Source organism: Cebus imitator, unplaced genomic scaffold (genome assembly GCF_001604975.1).
Source record: "Cebus imitator isolate Cc_AM_T3 unplaced genomic scaffold, Cebus_imitator-1.0 Scaffold732, whole genome shotgun sequence".
NCBI lineage: Eukaryota > Metazoa > Chordata > Mammalia > Primates > Cebidae > Cebus > Cebus imitator.
In genome coordinates, this window is record NW_016108047.1 from 91451 (window position 1) to 98664 (window position 7214).

Consider the following 7214-nt stretch of genomic DNA (forward strand, 5'->3'; position numbering starts at 1 on the left):
TTTTTTTTTTTTTTTTGAGACAGGGTGTCTCGCTGTCGCCAGACTGGAGCAGTGCGTCTCGTCTCACTGCAACTCAACCTCCCAGTTCAAGCAATTCTCCTGCATCAGCCTCCATCACGCCCAGCTAATTTTTGCATTTTTAATAGAGACGGGGTTTCCCCATGTTGGCCAGGATAGTCTTGATCTCCTGACCTCATGGTTCACCCACCTCGACCTCCCAAAATGCTGGGATTACAAGAGTCAGACACCGCGCCCATACAGTAAACAACTTCTGATATGTATGGAAAAAATGTCAAGAGATGTTATGATTAAGAATTGTTTTAATAACAAAGCATCTTTCCCTTTTAAAAAGTATTTACTAAATTAAAGAGCATATTCTACATATTCTGCACAAGACAAAAGCAACATATCAGTAAAAATAATTAATAACTTCCTCCCATTCTTTTTTCAGACCCTGCCTCTTTGCTTGTACCTCAGAGTGCAACGATTAAATTAACTGGAAGGCTTTTTTTGTCTGAAGACATTAAACATGTGTTTCTATACAATGTAGATTTTCAAAAGGGTTTTTTTTTTATAATAGCATAAAATAAGATTTATAGAAAGACATTAACCACTGTAAGACTTGGTAAACATTTTTTAAAATTCAATGTTTAAATAAACGTGATGTATGCTGGTATAAATGTGGAAGATGTAAACATAAAGTAAGCAGACAAATAACTGTATAGCCCTACTTTCAATGGATGAGATGACTGAAGGAATAAACTACATAAAGTCTAAAGTGTTCATAATTCCTGGGACTTTAGTTATATATGGCACCCAAAATATACAAGTATTATGTTGGGTATTTTGGTATCTAATATTCCTAAATTTCTTACATATTGAGAAGATTTTGGCATGGGAGGATTTTATTTTTTTGAGATGAAATTTTGCTCTCGTCATCTAGCCTGGAGTATAATGATGTGACCTCAGCTCATTGCTACCTCTGCCTCCTGGGTTCAAGCAGTTCTCCTGCCTCTGCCTCCCAAGTAGCTGGGATCACAGGCATGCACCACAGCACCCGGCTAATTTTTGTATTTTTAGTAGAGACGGGGTTTCACCATGTGAGCCAGGCTGGTCTCAAACTCCTCACCACAGATGATCCACCTGCCTTGGCCTTTAAAGTGCTGGGATTACAGGCGTGAGCTACCATGCCCAGCCGGGAGTATTTAAATAAGACATAATACCGCCTGATTTCAAGAAAGTTCAGTTGGTACAAATGGTAAGCACATTTTCAATGCTAAACAGCAAAATCTTTTGCCAAGTGTGCAAATAGGTTGATTATAACTGCTACATGGAATTTGCCAATTCTGACTAGTTTGGGGCCTGGTAAAACTGCTTGTCAATACTCCAATGGAAGCTTCATTAGACTTGCTCACCAAAGCAACATGTTGGCTAGTATGTACAAAAAATTAAGTCCTGTCTCAAGTTCCACTTCCAAGGCAATGGCATCAGGCTCCTCAGTTTCATTAAAGGCAGCAGTTGTTTCTATGAGCCTTGGAGTCTTAGAAGCACTGCCGCAGTTTAGGATGATACTTCTCCAAATATAAAAGTTTCTTGCTGTTAAAAGCTCCACTCCACTTTTGTCTTATGAATTATACTGTTTCTTCATATTTCATTCTACCTTCAATTAATGCTAGATCAACAAGGACTGGAGCTCCCCCAAGGCCTGCAACACAATGAACAGCAAAACAACCAGGTTCTTCAAGAAACATAATATTTACAAGACTTAGTCATCAACAATGTGGTTGGATGGTGGTACACCATGATCAAAAGGCCAGTCGAGAACATGGATGCCTTCTTTCTCCACAGGAGTAGTGTCGTAAGTTGCTTCACATACTCTTACTATTGTGGTGACTTCATGCTTCTTAAATTCCTCTCTACATTTGTTTAAGGTTGCATTGGTTAGATTGTGTGAAATAAAAAACCTCATGTTCTTATATGTGACTTACACAGGAGCTGGGCAGTTCATTCAAACCATGTTAATTTAGCTCAGAAACACTCAATAGGGTTATGAAAGAATTGTAAAAATTGAATACAGAAATGATGCAAAGAAACAAAAGTCCACTTTAATCTACTACTCTTGAAATTCTCAGTGTTTTGAGTATGAAGTTCAAAGTAACGGTAAATGAAATGAACCTTCTAACAAGAAGCAGCAATTCTTCAATCTTGTAATACTGAAGCAACAGAAAGTATACTGAGGTTTACCCTCTCCAGATAAGCGCTCTTGTAAAATGCTCAGTGGGTTTTAGTTCAACTCTCCTGCATCCAGGTTAACCGCTTGGGGACTTCTCGGTAGAGTAATAATAAATTTCTACAGTGCATTTGTTTGCATAGAGGTCAGGCTGTGCCTAGCAGTAATCCCCATTATCTTTCAGAAACTCTGCAAATGTGTGTCCAAGAACACCACAAAAAGGAATATGTTTACTCATTGAAGGCTGTTGCCTATTCACACAGCTGGTCCTGAGGTGATGCTGACACAGGCAGCAGTGGTCATCGTGAGGTGGCAGCAACAGGGGCACTACACTCTACCATGCAGTGAGTGTTTCTGAGAAGAGCTAGGCCTTTCTCTGCATCTTGGTCATCATCCTTGAGCACTACAATGGGATACAGTTAGTTGTTTTTTTTAAGTGAGCCTCACAATTTTTATTCACAAATGCAGATTAGGGAGTTTCTTTTGTCTATTATGAACATGATGTACCAATACTGAGCAGAAAACTAACTAGAAAATCCTAATATATCCATTTTTGGCCAGGGTGCAGTGGCTCATGCCTATAGTCCCAGAAGTTTGGGAGGCCGAGGTGAGCAGATCACCTGAGGTCGGGAGTTCGAGACCAGCCTGGCCAAAATGGTAAAAACTCCATCTCTACTGAAAATACAAAAATTAGCCAGGCATGATGGTGCATGCCTGCAGTCCCAGCCACTCGGGAGGCTGAGGTAGGAGAAATTGATTGAACCCAGGAGGCGGAGGTTGCAGTGAGCCGAGATCATGTCATTGCACTTTAGCCTGGGCAACAAAGCAAGACTCTCTAAAAAAATAATAATAAATAATAAAATAAATCCATTGTCTCCAATCTATCTGTGAAATCTGCTCCATAAGCTAACTCAAAGCAGAAAAGTAGGTACTTATGTGAACCTTATCTACTTTGAATAGCTACTGGTTAAGAATAAATATCTTGTCTATCAAGTAGTGGATTGGAGTCAGAAAACCTAGTTTACCTCTTGGCCCCAACACTTTCTAGCTCTGTCATTCTGGATAAATAATTAAATTTTCTGTGCCTCAGTTCCCTCCACTGTGAAATGGAGCACCAATTCTCATGTGAAAATATGAATGCACTTCCTGGCATAAAGTAGTCATTCAATTTTTCAAATGTTGTTTAACTTTGGCGTCTCTACCCAGTAGATTTATCAAGCCCATTGGCATAACATATTTAAATTAGCATAAAAACACAAAATGCTCATAGTTTACAGAAATCTTAAAGGCAGCAAACTTGCTTTTGACTTTTGAATTCTCAGTGCACTGTCCCTACCCAGTCTGTCCTACTGCCTCCCTGCTGTGTTCTTCCCCACATTGCTTATAAAATCATTCTAGTGCCTGCACCCTGTCACCTCCAGCCGTTGGAGTCTCTATATACCCTCAGCATAACAGAAGCCAGGCAGCTGACTGACAGTCCCTTGCAGAGCAGTTCAGGGATCATTTACTGTTACTCATTATGCCCATTGGGAATCCACTCTCACCACAAAGTAGCTTTTTGGTTTTCTCCAACTAAAATAGGGAAGGAGGAGGAGGGCTGCTGTGTGCATGTTGCTGGTAAACAATATATTCTCTGTAGTGTTTCATCAGCATTGCATCACTGAATCCCATCTGCAGAAGCAGGGGAGGACAACAAAGTCTACTATATATCTGTTCAAAAAGAACCTTTCGCAAAGGAAAACAAAGCATTTATAATCTCAATCTGCAGAGTGTCACAGATTTTAGGAGACCTCCAAATTTTCCCTAAGAAAATTAGGCAGCTGACTACAAGATCCGTCCTGTGAATTTCTCAAAATAAAGGAAGTTGAATAGATGATAATGATGTCTTCGCTTCCAGCAACTCTTCCTTCAACTCTCTTCAACACATTTCTACACTAAAATTTTATAAAAGCCTCTTTTCACCAAGCTCTCTGCTATATCAGTCAGGTTTTTAAAAATATGAATATACACAGTAAACACGTAAAAGTAAATCTTAAGTAATTAAGATAAAGGTTATTGAGATTGAGGTTTAAATTCCTATCCTATAGTTAATGTTCTTTCTAAGTTTGACGTATTGACTTGTAAGTAGTTTTAATAGAAAAGCATGATTTTTTTAAAAAGGGGTGACATTAAACTACAAAATAAAAGACACACCAACTACAGTAAGTTGATTTCTATTCTAACCACAAAAGAGAATTTTCTGGAAAATTATTATTGTCAACTCTTTTCAATATCCTTTTTAGTTTCCCAGTTGTAGCTGAAATCATTTTTAAGCAAAATTAGTTGATTTAGGTGAAACTTTTCTAAGACAACATGGGAAGAACATTAAGAGCCAGCAGGAGCCTGGGCAACACAGCAAAACTTCATCTCTAGAAAAAATACAAAAATCAGCTGGCTCAGGTGGTGGGGTGGCATGTGTCTGTAATCCCAGCTACTTCAGAGCCTGAGGCGGGAAGGCCACTTGAGCCCAGGAGGCAGAGGGTGCAATGAGCCAAGATGGTAAGAGGGTGCCACTGCACTCAAGCTTGTATGATGAGCAAGACCTCTGCCAAAAAAAAAAAAAAAACAAAAAAAACAAAAAACTAGCAGGTCTGCGCTAACCTTTAGTTTCTTCTTCCATGAAGTACAAAAATTGGACAAGACATCTTTTACAGGCAGCTCTAAAAGATTACAGTGCTGGGATAATTGAGAAAGACCTGTGCTCTAAGAATCTGCCTGCTTATTTGTTAAGTGAGCTCAGATTACCTATAACTCATGATAAGAGTTGGATGTCATCATTAGTATGCCCTTACCCAAACTGTTATTAGTTTTGGATTTAGGAACTCTGGGAGATTTTGCTAACTACATTTCTCAGACTGTCTTACATGGATCTAATCCAAAATTATTTCATAATTCTAAAGAAAATGAAATGATCTTTTAAGTAGGGAGACTAGGAAAACAAAGCAAACACATCCATCTTCCATTACACATCAGTAAATGTATTAATCACTTCATTGAACCCTGCCTAATCTTCCCAGCATAGAAGAAATGACCTCAGTGTATAAATAGTATCTAAAATAGTATTTTATTTTTTATATTCATGATCTGTCATGCATGTTTACATTGTGACAGATGAATATGTAATATTGCTAGGTGGATAAGAATAATGTTATACAAAAACCCTAAATTGTATATGAACATTTTTTGAGTAATGCATAAACTTAGCACTGCTAATGCAATGTACCATGCTAAGTGTTTTGTAATTATTAGTTGTGCTAGTAAATTACAGCTTATCAATGTACTGAAATACTATGGAGACTTTAATTTCCACATTTCATAACGTTTTCACTTAATTTTTTTATCATAAGATAAAGTTTTGGATTTGAGACAAACAATCTTGTCAATTCTTATTAGTCAGTTCTTAGGACACAGAAAATATATAGAATGATATTGGAGACGATCTTTATACAACAAATGGATCCAGAGTCTGTTATGTACCCAAATTATGTGACCTTAGAGAAGGGCAAGTGAGCTTCTACAAGATCTAAACATTCACTCAGGCTTCCTGCTTGCACGTATTAAGAGGAAGAGCTTAGCAGCCAAATTATCTAAAATTCTTTAAATTTTAAAAATAATTCATCGCACACCAAAATGTCCCACATTTTATCTTAAGTCTGTAAATTGTTTCTAAGCCATCTGCAGAAACCTGGTCTCTAGCATCAAATTTTTTTTAAGTAGGTAAAATTTGCTATTCTGGAACAAAGCAACAGTAAAAGAAATCAACAAGATGAGAAAATGTCATTGGGCTAGGACAGTATCTCTTCTCAACCAGATGCACATGCTTGTTAATATAGATCTCATCTAGAAAGATATATTTCTTCATATAGCTTCAAGGAGCCACAGTTTCATTAACCATATTCAAGAGTGTTTTTCTTTATCAAAACACAAGGCATATCTGTAGATACTTGATGATCTTTTGCAGATGAATATGAGAAAGAAAGCTTCACTGTGAAAATGTCATACATTAAGTGTGTAATAAAACAGTGATACTTGTTAAAATAGAAAGACTCTGACAAGTCATTATATACTAGAGTAGATTTGACCTTGGGTCTCTGAAACATCTTGATCATCTTTAGCTCTAAAAGACATTGGAATTTTAAAAGAAATGCTCACACTTCTGAAAATAAAGAACATTTAAAGTAACCACAGGTAAGTCCTGCAGCTCTCTGATATAGTCATATTCAGTTTGCCCTTAGAGTGGGTCCTTTCCATGCTGAGAGGAGTAGGGATGCAAAAATCATGTCTGTCATATATGAATTAAACTTGTTTTGGAGGCCAGGAGCAGTGGCTCATGCCTGTAATCCCAACAGTTTGGGAGGCCGAGGTGGGAGGATCACTTGAGGTAAGGAGTTTGAGACCAGCCTGGTCAACATGGTGAAACCTTGTCTCTACTAAAAATACAAAAATTAGCTAGGCATGGTGGTGGGTGCCTGTAATCCCAGCTACATGGAAGGCTGAGGCAGGAAAATCTCTTGAACCCAGGAGATGGAGGTTGTAGTGAGCCAAGGTCATGCCACTGCACTCCAGCCTGGGCGACAGCACAAGACTGTCTCAATCAAACGATCAATAAAAATAAACTTGTTTTGGAGAAAACCTGCAGGGTTGGGCATCTAACAACAGTTTAGCATACAGACCTTGGCTTTGGCACTAACATTTCCCATTCTTATCTCCTCCTCCCAGACCCATCACAGAATCTCTTTCCTTCATATTATTCATAGCCTTATTAAGCCAAGTTCATTGTTTTGCCACAATCTAAGGAATAAGAAGGATCAAAAAAGTTAGTTTCACAGGCCGGGCGCGGTGGCTCACGCCTATAATCCCAGCACTTTGGGAGGCCGAGGCGGGTGGATCACGAGGTCAAGAGATCGAGACCATCCTGGTCAACATGGTGAAACCCCGTCTCTAC

The 7214-nt window shown here is 38.5% G+C and overlaps 1 pseudogene; it reads right to left on the reverse strand.

The window, feature by feature from the left end:
- Positions 1–1505: 1505 nt before the first annotated feature.
- On the reverse strand, positions 1506–2017 carry LOC108296698 (annotated as a pseudogene).
- Between the last annotated feature and the right edge of the window lie 5197 nt (positions 2018–7214).